The sequence below is a fragment of the Lithobates pipiens genome, unplaced genomic scaffold, assembly GCF_037356315.1.
Source record: "Lithobates pipiens isolate NorthernLeopardFrog02 unplaced genomic scaffold, aLitPip1_a1.2 Scaffold_8, whole genome shotgun sequence".
Lineage (NCBI taxonomy): Eukaryota > Metazoa > Chordata > Amphibia > Anura > Ranidae > Lithobates > Lithobates pipiens.
In genome coordinates this window covers 609539213-609551535 of record NW_027507903.1, presented here as the reverse complement: position 1 = coordinate 609551535, position 12323 = coordinate 609539213, and the positions used below count along the sequence as shown (strand labels likewise).

The following is a 12323-nucleotide window of genomic DNA, read 5'->3' as shown; positions in this document are numbered from 1 at the left end:
TGAGGGTGATCGGGAGCCTGCGTGGGTGGGAGCCGGAATGGAATGATGGGACAACGCGGAGGGGCCAGAGGAGCCAGAGGAGCCTGGCTTGGGTGGGTCACGATAAAAACCAACATGACCCCGACGTGATTTGAACACGCAACCTTCTGATCTGGAGTCAGACGCGCTACCGTTGCGCCACGAGGTCAGCTGTGGTGGCTCTGGAAAGCTTTAGGCTACTCCGGCGTCAATTCTTCAGCGGTTGCCCACAGATTGACCTGGTTGCCCTGATAGCCCTGTGCCAGCTTTGGCCGGCTCTCCCTATGCAAGTTTCGGCCGGTTAGCTCAGTTGGTTAGAGCGTGGTGCTAATAACGCCAAGGTCGTGGGTTCGATCCCCGTACGGGCCATTACCCTTTTATTCCAACCGCGGTGGATTCCTATGGCCGTCGGCGCTTGGCCTAGTTTTCTTTAACCTACTCAACGGATAGCAAAGATGCCTATTTCGCTAGTGGCGCAGCTTAATTATGTCCCAGCTTAATTATGTCCCACAACACCTCAAGGCTCCAAGATCCAGAACCATATCTGCTAAGGATTGTGGGAAAACAAAAAGTTAGCTGACGCCACAAGCCCTGGAGCCTCTCTGCACGCTTATGTTAGAACCCGAGGTAAGACATGTATTCTTCGGGAAAGAAAAACAACCCATAACGCCTTGCAAAGCACCTTCTGACCCTTGCAGGTTTTACATGCTTGATTGTTATTAATTTGAGGCTTTGCAACCCTCCACCCAATGCTATGAGCCCAGGAGTGGAGCTTCTTCCAGGCCTACGGCACATGCTCTTTGGGTTTGGCTGTTCACCCAGCCTTCTGAGGGTGATTGGGAGCCTGCGTGGGTGGGAGCCGGAATGGAATGATGGGACAACGCAGAGGGGCCAGAGGAGCCTGGCTTGGGTGGGTGACGATGAAATCCAACATGACCCCGACGTGATTTGAACACACAACCTTCTGATCTGGAGTCAGACGCGCTACCGTTGCGCCACGAGGTCAGCTGTGGTGGCTCTGGAAAGCTTTAGGCTACTCCGGCGTCAATTCTTCAGCGGTTGCCCACAGATTGACCTGGTTGCCCTGATAGCCCTGTGCCAGCTTTGGCCGGCTCTCCCTATGCAAGTTTCGGCCGGTTAGCTCAGTTGGTTAGAGCGTGGTGCTAATAACGCCAAGGTCGCGGGTTCGATCCCCGTACGGGCCATTGCCCTTTTATTCCAACCGCGGTGGATTCCTATGGCCGTCGGCGCTTGGCCTAGTTTTCTTTAACCTACTCAACGGATAGCAAAGATGCCTATTTCGCTAGTGGCGCAGCTTAATTATGTCCCAGCTTAATTATGTCCCACAACACCTCAAGGCTCCAAGATCCAGAACCATATCTGCTAAAGATTGTGGGAAAACAAAAAGTTAGCTGACGCCACAAGCCCTGGAGCCTCTCTGCACGCTTATGTTAGAACCCGAGGTAAGACATGTATTCTTCGGGAAAGAAAAACAACCCATAACGCCTTGCAAAGCACCTTCTGACCCTTGCAGGTTTTACATGCTTGATTCTTATTAATTTGAGGCTTTGCAACCCTCCACCCAATGCTATGAGCCCAGGAGTGGAGCTTCTTCCAGGCCTACGGCACATGCTCTTTGGGTTTGGCTGTTCACCCAGCCTTCTGAGGGTGATCGGGAGCCTGCGTGGGTGGGAGCCGGAATGGAATGATGGGACAACGCGGAGGGGCCAGAGGAGCCTGGCTTGGGTGGGTGACGATGAAAACCAACATGACCCCGACGTGATTTGAACACGCAACCTTCTGATCTGGAGTCAGACGCGCTACCGTTGCGCCACGAGGTCAGCTGTGGTGGCTCTGGAAAGCTTTAGGCTACTCCGGCGTCAATTCTTCAGCGGTTGCCCACAGATTGACCTGGTTGCCCTGATAGCCCTGTGCCAGCTTTGGCCGGCTCTCCCTATGCAAGTTTCGGCCGGTTAGCTCAGTTGGTTAGAGCGTGGTGCTAATAACGCCAAGGTTGCGGGTTCGATCCCCGTACGGGCCATTGCCCTTTTATTCCAACCGCGGTGGATTCCTATGGCCGTCGGCGCTTGGCCTAGTTTTCTTTAACCTACTCAACGGATAGCAAAGATGCCTATTTCGCTAGTGGCGCAGCTTAATTATGTCCCAGCTTAATTATGTCCCACAACACCTCAAGGCTCCAAGATCCAGAACCATATCTGCTAAAGATTGTGGGAAAACAAAAAGTTAGCTGACGCCACAAGCCCTGGAGCCTCTCTGCACGCTTATGTTAGAACCCGAGGTAAGACATGTATTCTTCGGGAAAGAAAAACAACCCATAACGCCTTGCAAAGCACCTTCTGACCCTTGCAGGTTTTACATGCTTGATTCTTATTAATTTGAGGCTTTGCAACCCTCCACCCAATGCTATGAGCCCAGGAGTGGAGCTTCTTCCAGGCCTACGGCACATGCTCTTTGGGTTTGGCTGTTCACCCAGCCTTCTGAGGGTGATCGGGAGCCTGCGTGGGTGGGAGCCGGAATGGAATGATGGGACAACGCGGAGGGGCCAGAGGAGCCTGGCTTGGGTGGGTGACGATGAAAACCAACATGACCCCGACGTGATTTGAACACACAACCTTCTGATCTGGAGTCAGACGCGCTACCGTTGCGCCACGAGGTCAGCTGTGGTGGCTCTGGAAAGCTTTAGGCTACTCCGGCGTCAATTCTTCAGCGGTTGCCCACAGATTGACCTGGTTGCCCTGATAGCCCTGTGCCAGCTTTGGCCGGCTCTCCCTATGCAAGTTTCGGCCGGTTAGCTCAGTTGGTTAGAGCGTGGTGCTAATAACGCCAAGGTCGCGGGTTCGATCCCCGTACGGGCCATTGCCCTTTTATTCCAACCGCGGTGGATTCCTACGGCCGTCGGCGCTTGGCCTAGTTTTCTTTAACCTACTCAACGGATAGCAAAGATGCCTATTTCGCTAGTGGCGCAGCTTAATTATGTCCCAGCTTAATTATGTCCCACAACACCTCAAGGCTCCAAGATCCAGAACCATATCTGCTAAAGATTGTGGGAAAACAAAAAGTTAGCTGACGCCACAAGCCCTGGAGCCTCTCTGCACGCTTATGTTAGAACCCGAGGTAAGACATGTATTCTTCGGGAAAGAAAAACAACCCATAACGCCTTGCAAAGCACCTTCTGACCCTTGCAGGTTTTACATGCTTGATTCTTATTAATTTGAGGCTTTGCAACCCTCCACCCAATGCTATGAGCCCAGGAGTGGAGCTTCTTCCAGGCCTACGGCACATGCTCTTTGGGTTTGGCTGTTCACCCAGCCTTCTGAGGGTGATCGGGAGCCTGCGTGGGTGGGAGCCGGAATGGAATGATGGGACAACGCGGAGGGGCCAGAGGAGCCTGGCTTGGGTGGGTGACGATGAAAACCAACATGACCCCGACGTGATTTGAACACGCCACCTTCTGATCTGGAGTCAGACGCGCTACCGTTGCGCCACGAGGTCAGCTGTGGTGGCTCTGGAAAGCTTTAGGCTACTCCGGCGTCAATTCTTCAGCGGTTGCCCACAGATTGACCTGGTTGCCCTGATAGCCCTGTGCCAGCTTTGGCCGGCTCTCCCTATGCAAGTTTCGGCCGGTTAGCTCAGTTGGTTAGAGCGTGGTGCTAATAACGCCAAGGTCGTGGGTTCGATCCCCGTACGGGCCATTGCCCTTTTATTCCAACCGCGGTGGATTCCTATGGCCGTCGGCGCTTGGCCTAGTTTTCTTTAACCTACTCAACGGATAGCAAAGATGCCTATTTCGCTAGTGGCGCAGCTTAATTATGTCCCAGCTTAATTATGTCCCACAACACCTCAAGGCTCCAAGATCCAGAACCATATCTGCTAAAGATTGTGGGAAAACAAAAAGTTAGCTGACGCCACAAGCCCTGGAGCCTCTCTGCACGCTTATGTTAGAACCCGAGGTAAGACATGTATTCTTCGGGAAAGAAAAACAACCCATAACGCCTTGCAAAGCACCTTCTGACCCTTGCAGGTTTTACATGCTTGATTCTTATTAATTTGAGGCTTTGCAACCCTCCACCCAATGCTATGAGCCCAGGAGTGGAGCTTCTTCCAGGCCTACGGCACATGCTCTTTGGGTTTGGCTGTTCACCCAGCCTTCTGAGGGTGATCGGGAGCCTGCGTGGGTGGGAGCCGGAATGGAATGATGGGACAACGCGGAGGGGCCAGAGGAGCCTGGCTTGGGTGGGTGACGATGAAAACCAACATGACCCCGACGTGATTTGAACACGCCACCTTCTGATCTGGAGTCAGACGCGCTACCGTTGCGCCACGAGGTCAGCTGTGGTGGCTCTGGAAAGCTTTAGGCTACTCCGGCGTCAATTCTTCAGCGGTTGCCCACAGATTGACCTGGTTGCCCTGATAGCCCTGTGCCAGCTTTGGCCGGCTCTCCCTATGCAAGTTTCGGCCGGTTAGCTCAGTTGGTTAGAGCGTGGTGCTAATAACACCAAGGTCGCGGGTTTGATCCCCGTACGGGCCATTGCCCTTTTATTCCAACCGCGGTGGATTCCTATGGCCGTCGGCGCTTGGCCTAGTTTTCTTTAACCTACTCAACGGATAGCAAAGATGCCTATTTCGCTAGTGGCGCAGCTTAATTATGTCCCAGCTTAATTATGTCCCACAACACCTCAAGGCTCCAAGATCCAGAACCATATCTGCTAAAGATTGTGGGAAAACAAAAAGTTAGCTGACGCCACAAGCCCTGGAGCCTCTCTGCACGCTTATGTTAGAACCCGAGGTAAGACATGTATTCTTTGGGAAAGAAAAACAACCCATAACGCCTTGCAAAGCACCTTCTGACCCTTGCAGGTTTTACATGCTTGATTCTTATTAATTTGAGGCTTTGCAACCCTCCACCCAATGCTATGAGCCCAGGAGTGGAGCTTCTTCCAGGCCTACGGCACATGCTCTTTGGGTTTGGCTGTTCACCCAGCCTTCTGAGGGTGATCGGGAGCCTGCGTGGGTGGGAGCCGGAATGGAATGATGGGACAACGCGGAGGGGCCAGAGGAGCCTGGCTTGGGTGGGTGACGATGAAAACCAACATGACCCCGACGTGATTTGAACACGCCACCTTCTGATCTGGAGTCAGACGCGCTACCGTTGCGCCACAAGGTCAGCTTTGGTGGCTCTGGAAAGCTTTAGGCTACTCCGGCGTCAATTCTTCAGCGGTTGCCCACAGATTGACCTGGTTGCCCTGATAGCCCTGTGCCAGCTTTGGCCGGCTCTCCCTATGCAAGTTTCGGCCGGTTAGCTCAGTTGGTTAGAGCGTGGTGCTAATAACGCCAAGGTCGCGGGTTCGATCCCCGTACGGGCCATTGCCCTTTTATTCCAACCGCGGTGGATTCCTATGGCCGTCGGCGCTTGGCCTAGTTTTCTTTAACCTACTCAACGGATAGCAAAGATGCCTATTTCGCTAGTGGCGCAGCTTAATTATGTCCCAGCTTAATTATGTCCCACAACACCTCAAGGCTCCAAGATCCAGAACCATATCTGCTAAAGATTGTGGGAAAACAAAAAGTTAGCTGACGCCACAAGCCCTGGAGCCTCTCTGCACGCTTATGTTAGAACCCGAGGTAAGACATGTATTCTTCGGGAAAGAAAAACAACCCATAACGCCTTGCAAAGCACCTTCTGACCCTTGCAGGTTTTACATGCTTGATTCTTATTAATTTGAGGCTTTGCAACCCTCCACCCAATGCTATGAGCCCAGGAGTGGAGCTTCTTCCAGGCCTACGGAACATGCTCTTTGGGTTTGGCTGTTCACCCAGCCTTCTGAGGGTGATCGGGAGCCTGCGTGGGTGGGAGCCGGAATGGAATGATGGGACAACGCGGAGGGGCCAGAGGAGCCTGGCTTGGGTGGGTGACGATGAAAACCAACATGACCCCCAACGTGATTTGAACACGCCACCTTCTGATCTGGAGTCAGACGCGCTACCGTTGCGCCACGAGGTCAGCTGTGGTGGCTCTGGAAAGCTTTAGGCTACTCCGGCGTCAATTCTTCAGCGGTTGCCCACAGATTGACCTGGTTGCCCTGATAGCCCTGTGCCAGCTTTGGCCGGCTCTCCCTATGCAAGTTTCGGCCGGTTTGCTCAGTTGGTTAGAGCGTGGTGCTAATAAGGCCAAGGTTGCGGGTTCGATCCCCGTACGGGCCATTGCCCTTTTATTCCAACCGCGGTGGATTCCTATGGCCGTCGGCGCTTGGCCTAGTTTTCTTTAACCTACTCAACGGATAGCAAAGATGCCTATTTCGCTAGTGGCGCAGCTTAATTATGTCCCAGCTTAATTATGTCCCACAACACCTCAAGGCTCCAAGATCCAGAACCATATCTGCTAAAGATTGTGGGAAAACAAAAAGTTAGCTGACGCCACAAGCCCTGGAGCCTCTCTGCACGCTTATGTTAGAACCCGAGGTAAGACATGTATTCTTCGGGAAAGAAAAACAACCCATAACGCCTTGCAAAGCACCTTCTGACCCTTGCAGGTTTTACATGCTTGATTCTTATTAATTTGAGGCTTTGCAACCCTCCACCCAATGCTATGAGCCCAGGAGTGGAGCTTCTTCCAGGCCTACGGCACATGCTCTTTGGGTTTGGCTGTTCACCCAGCCTTCTGAGGGTGATCGGGAGCCTGCGTGGGTGGGAGCCGGAATGGAATGATGGGACAACGCGGAGGGGCCAGAGGAGCCTGGCTTGGGTGGGTGACGATGAAAACCAACATGACCCCGACGTGATTTGAACACGCCACCTTCTGATCTGGAGTCAGACGCGCTACCGTTGCGCCACGAGGTCAGCTGTGGTGGCTCTGGAAAGCTTTAGGCTACTCCGGCGTCAATTCTTCAGCGGTTGCCCACAGATTGACCTGGTTGCCCTGATAGCCCTGTGCCAGCTTTGGCCGGCTCTTCCTATGCAAGTTTCGGCCGGTTAGCTCAGTTGGTTAGAGCGTGGTGCTAATAACGCCAAGGTCGCGGGTTCGATCCCCGTACGGGCCATTGCCCTTTTATTCCAACCGCGGTGGATTCCTATGGCCGTCGGCGCTTGGCCTAGTATTCCTTAACCTACTCAACGGATAGCAAAGATGCCTATTTCGCTAGTGGCGCAGCTTAATTATGTCCCAGCTTAATTATGTCCCACAACACCTCAAGGCTCCAAGATCCAGAACCATATCTGATAAAGATTGTGGGAAAACAAAAAGTTAGCTGACGCCACAAGCCCTGGAGCCTCTCTGCACGCTTATGTTAGAACCCGAGGTAAGACATGTATTCTTCGGGAAAGAAAAACAACCCATAACGCCTTGCAAAGCACCTTCTGATCCTTGCAGGTTTTGCATGCTTGATTCTTATTAATTTGAGGCTTTGCAACCCTCCACCCAATGCTATGAGCCCAGGAGTGGAGCTTCTTCCAGGCCTACGGCACATGCTCTTTGGGTTTGGCTGTTCACCCAGCCTTCTGAGGGTGATCGGGAGCCTGCGTGGGTGGGAGCCGGAATGGAATGATGGGACAACGCGGAGGGGCCAGAGGAGCCTGGCTTGGGTGGGTGACGATGAAAACCAACATGACCCCGACGTGATTTGAACACGCCACCTTCTGATCTGGAGTCAGACGCGCTACCGTTGCGCCACGAGGTCAGCTGTGGTGGCTCTGGAAAGCTTTAGGCTACTCCGGCGTCAATTCTTCAGCGGTTGCCCACAGATTGACCTGGTTGCCCACAGATTGACCTGGTTGCCCTGATAGCCCTGTGCCAGCTTTGGCCGGCTCTCCCTATGCAAGTTTCGGCCGGTTAGCTCAGTTGGTTAGAGCGTGGTGCTAATAACGCCAAGGTCGTGGGTTCGATCCCCGTACGGGCCATTGCCCTTTTATTCCAACCGCGGTGGATTCCTATGGCCGTCGGCGCTTGGCCTAGTTTTCTTTAACCTACTCAACGGATAGCAAAGATGCCTATTTCGCTAGTGGCGCAGCTTAATTATGTCCCAGCTTAATTATGTCCCACAACACCTCAAGGCTCCAAGATCCAGAACCATATCTGCTAAAGATTGTGGGAAAACAAAAAGTTAGCTGACGCCACAAGCCCTGGAGCCTCTCTGCACGCTTATGTTAGAACCCGAGGTAAGACATGTATTCTTCGGGAAAGAAAAACAACCCATAACGCCTTGCAAAGCACCTTCTGACCCTTGCAGGTTTTACATGCTTGATTCTTATTAATTTGAGGCTTTGCAACCCTCCACCCAATGCTATGAGCCCAGGAGTGGAGCTTCTTCCAGGCCTACGGCACATGCTCTTTGGGTTTGGCTGTTCACCCAGCCTTCTGAGGGTGATCGGGAGCCTGCGTGGGTGGGAGCCGGAATGGAATGATGGGACAACGCGGAGGGGCCAGAGGAGCCTGGCTTGGGTGGGTGACGATGAAAACCAACATGACCCCGACGTGATTTGAACACGCCACCTTCTGATCTGGAGTCAGACGCGCTACCGTTGCGCCACGAGGTCAGCTGTGGTGGGTCTGGAAAGCTTTAGGCTACTCCGGCGTCAATTCTTCAGCGGTTGCCCACAGATTGACCTGGTTGCCCTGATAGCCCTGTGCCAGCTTTGGCCGGCTCTCCCTATGCAAGTTTCGGCCGGTTAGCTCAGTTGGTTAGAGCGTGGTGCTAATAACGCCAAGGTCGCGGGTTCGATCCCCGTACGGGCCATTGCCCTTTTATTCCAACCGCGGTGGATTCCTATGGCCGTCGGCGCTTGGCCTAGTTTTCTTTAACCTACTCAACGGATAGCAAAGATGCCTATTTCGCTAGTGGCGCAGCTTAATTATGTCCCAGCTTAATTATGTCCCACAACACCTCAAGGCTCCAAGATCCAGAACCATATCTGCTAAAGATTGTGGGAAAACAAAAAGTTAGCTGACGCCACAAGCCCTGGAGCCTCTCTGCACGCTTATGTTAGAACCCGAGGTAAGACATGTATTCTTCGGGAAAGAAAAACAACCCATAACGCCTTGCAAAGCACCTTCTGACCCTTGCAGGTTTTACATGCTTGATTCTTATTAATTTGAGGCTTTGCAACCCTCCACCCAATGCTATGAGCCCAGGAGTGGAGCTTCTTCCAGGCCTACGGCACATGCTCTTTGGGTTTGGCTGTTCACCCAGCCTTCTGAGGGTGATCGGGAGCCTGCGTGGGTGGGAGCCGGAATGGAATGATGGGACAACGCGGAGGGGCCAGAGGAGCCTGGCTTGGGTGGGTGACGATGAAAACCAACATGACCCCGACGTGATTTGAACACGCCACCTTCTGATCTGGAGTCAGACGCGCTACCGTTGCGCCACGAGGTCAGCTGTGGTGGCTCTGGAAAGCTTTAGGCTACTCCGGCGTCAATTCTTCAGCGGTTGCCCACAGATTGACCTGGTTGCCCTGATAGCCCTGTGCCAGCTTTGGCCGGCTCTTCCTATGCAAGTTTCGGCCGGTTAGCTCAGTTGGTTAGAGCGTGGTGCTAATAACGCCAAGGTCGCGGGTTCGATCCCCGTACGGGCCATTGCCCTTTTATTCCAACCGCGGTGGATTCCTATGGCCGTCGGCGCTTGGCCTAGTATTCCTTAACCTACTCAACGGATAGCAAAGATGCCTATTTCGCTAGTGGCGCAGCTTAATTATGTCCCAGCTTAATTATGTCCCACAACACCTCAAGGCTCCAAGATCCAGAACCATATCTGATAAAGATTGTGGGAAAACAAAAAGTTAGCTGACGCCACAAGCCCTGGAGCCTCTCTGCACGCTTATGTTAGAACCCGAGGTAAGACATGTATTCTTCGGGAAAGAAAAACAACCCATAACGCCTTGCAAAGCACCTTCTGATCCTTGCAGGTTTTGCATGCTTGATTCTTATTAATTTGAGGCTTTGCAACCCTCCACCCAATGCTATGAGCCCAGGAGTGGAGCTTCTTCCAGGCCTACGGCACATGCTCTTTGGGTTTGGCTGTTCACCCAGCCTTCTGAGGGTGATCGGGAGCCTGCGTGGGTGGGAGCCGGAATGGAATGATGGGACAACGCGGAGGGGCCAGAGGAGCCTGGCTTGGGTGGGTGACGATGAAAACCAACATGACCCCGACGTGATTTGAACACGCCACCTTCTGATCTGGAGTCAGACGCGCTACCGTTGCGCCACGAGGTCAGCTGTGGTGGCTCTGGAAAGCTTTAGGCTACTCCGGCGTCAATTCTTCAGCGGTTGCCCACAGATTGACCTGGTTGCACACAGATTGACCTGGTTGCCCTGATAGCCCTGTGCCAGCTTTGGCCGGCTCTCCCTATGCAAGTTTCGGCCGGTTAGCTCAGTTGGTTAGAGCGTGGTGCTAATAACGCCAAGGTCGTGGGTTCGATCCCCGTACGGGCCATTGCCCTTTTATTCCAACCGCGGTGGATTCCTATGGCCGTCGGCGCTTGGCCTAGTTTTCTTTAACCTACTCAACGGATAGCAAAGATGCCTATTTCGCTAGTGGCGCAGCTTAATTATGTCCCAGCTTAATTATGTCCCACAACACCTCAAGGCTCCAAGATCCAGAACCATATCTGCTAAAGATTGTGGGAAAACAAAAAGTTAGCTGACGCCACAAGCCCTGGAGCCTCTCTGCACGCTTATGTTAGAACCCGAGGTAAGACATGTATTCTTCGGGAAAGAAAAACAACCCATAACGCCTTGCAAAGCACCTTCTGACCCTTGCAGGTTTTACATGCTTGATTCTTATTAATTTGAGGCTTTGCAACCCTCCACCCAATGCTATGAGCCCAGGAGTGGAGCTTCTTCCAGGCCTACGGCACATGCTCTTTGGGTTTGGCTGTTCACCCAGCCTTCTGAGGGTGATCGGGAGCCTGCGTGGGTGGGAGCCGGAATGGAATGATGGGACAACGCGGAGGGGCCAGAGGAGCCTGGCTTGGGTGGGTGACGATGAAAACCAACATGACCCCGACGTGATTTGAACACGCCACCTTCTGATCTGGAGTCAGACGCGCTACCGTTGCGCCACGAGGTCAGCTGTGGTGGGTCTGGAAAGCTTTAGGCTACTCCGGCGTCAATTCTTCAGCGGTTGCCCACAGATTGACCTGGTTGCCCTGATAGCCCTGTGCCAGCTTTGGCCGGCTCTCCCTATGCAAGTTTCGGCCGGTTAGCTCAGTTGGTTAGAGCGTGGTGCTAATAACGCCAAGGTCGCGGGTTCGATCCCCGTACGGGCCATTGCCCTTTTATTCCAACCGCGGTGGATTCCTATGGCCGTCGGCGCTTGGCCTAGTTTTCTTTAACCTACTCAACGGATAGCAAAGATGCCTATTTCGCTAGTGGCGCAGCTTAATTATGTCCCAGCTTAATTATGTCCCACAACACCTCAAGGCTCCAAGATCCAGAACCATATCTGCTAAAGATTGTGGGAAAACAAAAAGTTAGCTGACGCCACAAGCCCTGGAGCCTCTCTGCACGCTTATGTTAGAACCCGAGGTAAGACATGTATTCTTCGGGAAAGAAAAACAACCCATAATGCCTTGCAAAGCACCTTCTGACCCTTGCAGGTTTTACATGCTTGATTCTTATTAATTTGAGGCTTTGCAACCCTCCACCCAATGCTATGAGCCCAGGAGTGGAGCTTCTTCCAGGCCTACGGCACATGCTCTTTGGGTTTGGCTGTTCACCCAGCCTTCTGAGGGTGATCGGGAGCCTGCGTGGGTGGGAGCCGGAATGGAATGATGGGACAACGCGGAGGGGCCAGAGGAGCCTGGCTTGGGTGGGTGACGATGAAAACCAACATGACCCCGACGTGATTTGAACACGCAACCTTCTGATCTGGAGTCAGACGCGCTACCGTTGCGCCACGAGGTCAGCTGTGGTGGCTCTGGAAAGCTTTAGGCTACTCCGGCGTCAATTCTTCAGCGGTTGCCCACAGATTGACCTGGTTGCCCTGATAGCCCTGTGCCAGCTTTGGCCGGCTCTCCCTATGCAAGTTTCGGCCGGTTAGCTCAGTTGGTTAGAGCGTGGTGCTAATAACGCCAAGGTCGTGGGTTCGATCCCCGTACGGGCCATTGCCCTTTTATTCCAACCGCGGTGGATTCCTATGGCCGTCGGCGCTTGGCCTAGTTTTCTTTAACCTACTCAACGGATAGCAAAGATGCCTATTTCGCTAGTGGCGCAGCTTAATTATGTCCCAGCTTAATTATGTCCCACAACACCTCAAGGCTCCAAGATCCAGAACCATATCTGCTAAAGATTGTGG

The 12323-nt window shown here is 53.1% G+C and overlaps 21 non-coding genes across 21 annotated transcripts; 7 read left to right on the top strand and 14 right to left on the bottom strand.

The window, feature by feature from the left end:
* Positions 1-115: 115 nt before the first annotated feature.
* TRNAW-CCA (transfer RNA tryptophan (anticodon CCA)) lies at positions 116-187 on the bottom strand. Its single transcript has one exon. It is a non-coding gene; the product is annotated as a tRNA-Trp (tRNA).
* Positions 188-951: 764 nt separating this feature from the next.
* On the bottom strand, positions 952-1023 carry TRNAW-CCA (transfer RNA tryptophan (anticodon CCA)). Its single transcript has one exon. It is a non-coding gene; the product is annotated as a tRNA-Trp (tRNA).
* A 126-nt stretch (positions 1024-1149) lies between these two features.
* Positions 1150-1223, top strand: TRNAI-AAU (transfer RNA isoleucine (anticodon AAU)). Its single transcript has one exon. It is a non-coding gene; the product is annotated as a tRNA-Ile (tRNA).
* A 564-nt stretch (positions 1224-1787) lies between these two features.
* On the bottom strand, positions 1788-1859 carry TRNAW-CCA (transfer RNA tryptophan (anticodon CCA)). Its single transcript has one exon. It is a non-coding gene; the product is annotated as a tRNA-Trp (tRNA).
* Positions 1860-2623: 764 nt separating this feature from the next.
* TRNAW-CCA (transfer RNA tryptophan (anticodon CCA)) lies at positions 2624-2695 on the bottom strand. The gene has a single exon. It is a non-coding gene; the product is annotated as a tRNA-Trp (tRNA).
* Positions 2696-2821: 126 nt separating this feature from the next.
* On the top strand, positions 2822-2895 carry TRNAI-AAU (transfer RNA isoleucine (anticodon AAU)). Its single transcript has one exon. It is a non-coding gene; the product is annotated as a tRNA-Ile (tRNA).
* A 564-nt stretch (positions 2896-3459) lies between these two features.
* TRNAW-CCA (transfer RNA tryptophan (anticodon CCA)) lies at positions 3460-3531 on the bottom strand. Its single transcript has one exon. It is a non-coding gene; the product is annotated as a tRNA-Trp (tRNA).
* A 764-nt stretch (positions 3532-4295) lies between these two features.
* On the bottom strand, positions 4296-4367 carry TRNAW-CCA (transfer RNA tryptophan (anticodon CCA)). The gene has a single exon. It is a non-coding gene; the product is annotated as a tRNA-Trp (tRNA).
* Positions 4368-5131: 764 nt separating this feature from the next.
* On the bottom strand, positions 5132-5203 carry TRNAW-CCA (transfer RNA tryptophan (anticodon CCA)). Its single transcript has one exon. It is a non-coding gene; the product is annotated as a tRNA-Trp (tRNA).
* A 126-nt stretch (positions 5204-5329) lies between these two features.
* TRNAI-AAU (transfer RNA isoleucine (anticodon AAU)) lies at positions 5330-5403 on the top strand. Its single transcript has one exon. It is a non-coding gene; the product is annotated as a tRNA-Ile (tRNA).
* A 1401-nt stretch (positions 5404-6804) lies between these two features.
* Positions 6805-6876, bottom strand: TRNAW-CCA (transfer RNA tryptophan (anticodon CCA)). Its single transcript has one exon. It is a non-coding gene; the product is annotated as a tRNA-Trp (tRNA).
* Positions 6877-7002: 126 nt separating this feature from the next.
* On the top strand, positions 7003-7076 carry TRNAI-AAU (transfer RNA isoleucine (anticodon AAU)). The gene has a single exon. It is a non-coding gene; the product is annotated as a tRNA-Ile (tRNA).
* A 564-nt stretch (positions 7077-7640) lies between these two features.
* On the bottom strand, positions 7641-7712 carry TRNAW-CCA (transfer RNA tryptophan (anticodon CCA)). The gene has a single exon. It is a non-coding gene; the product is annotated as a tRNA-Trp (tRNA).
* Positions 7713-8496: 784 nt separating this feature from the next.
* TRNAW-CCA (transfer RNA tryptophan (anticodon CCA)) lies at positions 8497-8568 on the bottom strand. Its single transcript has one exon. It is a non-coding gene; the product is annotated as a tRNA-Trp (tRNA).
* A 126-nt stretch (positions 8569-8694) lies between these two features.
* Positions 8695-8768, top strand: TRNAI-AAU (transfer RNA isoleucine (anticodon AAU)). Its single transcript has one exon. It is a non-coding gene; the product is annotated as a tRNA-Ile (tRNA).
* A 564-nt stretch (positions 8769-9332) lies between these two features.
* TRNAW-CCA (transfer RNA tryptophan (anticodon CCA)) lies at positions 9333-9404 on the bottom strand. The gene has a single exon. It is a non-coding gene; the product is annotated as a tRNA-Trp (tRNA).
* A 126-nt stretch (positions 9405-9530) lies between these two features.
* TRNAI-AAU (transfer RNA isoleucine (anticodon AAU)) lies at positions 9531-9604 on the top strand. The gene has a single exon. It is a non-coding gene; the product is annotated as a tRNA-Ile (tRNA).
* A 564-nt stretch (positions 9605-10168) lies between these two features.
* On the bottom strand, positions 10169-10240 carry TRNAW-CCA (transfer RNA tryptophan (anticodon CCA)). The gene has a single exon. It is a non-coding gene; the product is annotated as a tRNA-Trp (tRNA).
* A 784-nt stretch (positions 10241-11024) lies between these two features.
* TRNAW-CCA (transfer RNA tryptophan (anticodon CCA)) lies at positions 11025-11096 on the bottom strand. The gene has a single exon. It is a non-coding gene; the product is annotated as a tRNA-Trp (tRNA).
* Positions 11097-11222: 126 nt separating this feature from the next.
* On the top strand, positions 11223-11296 carry TRNAI-AAU (transfer RNA isoleucine (anticodon AAU)). Its single transcript has one exon. It is a non-coding gene; the product is annotated as a tRNA-Ile (tRNA).
* Positions 11297-11860: 564 nt separating this feature from the next.
* Positions 11861-11932, bottom strand: TRNAW-CCA (transfer RNA tryptophan (anticodon CCA)). Its single transcript has one exon. It is a non-coding gene; the product is annotated as a tRNA-Trp (tRNA).
* Between the last annotated feature and the right edge of the window lie 391 nt (positions 11933-12323).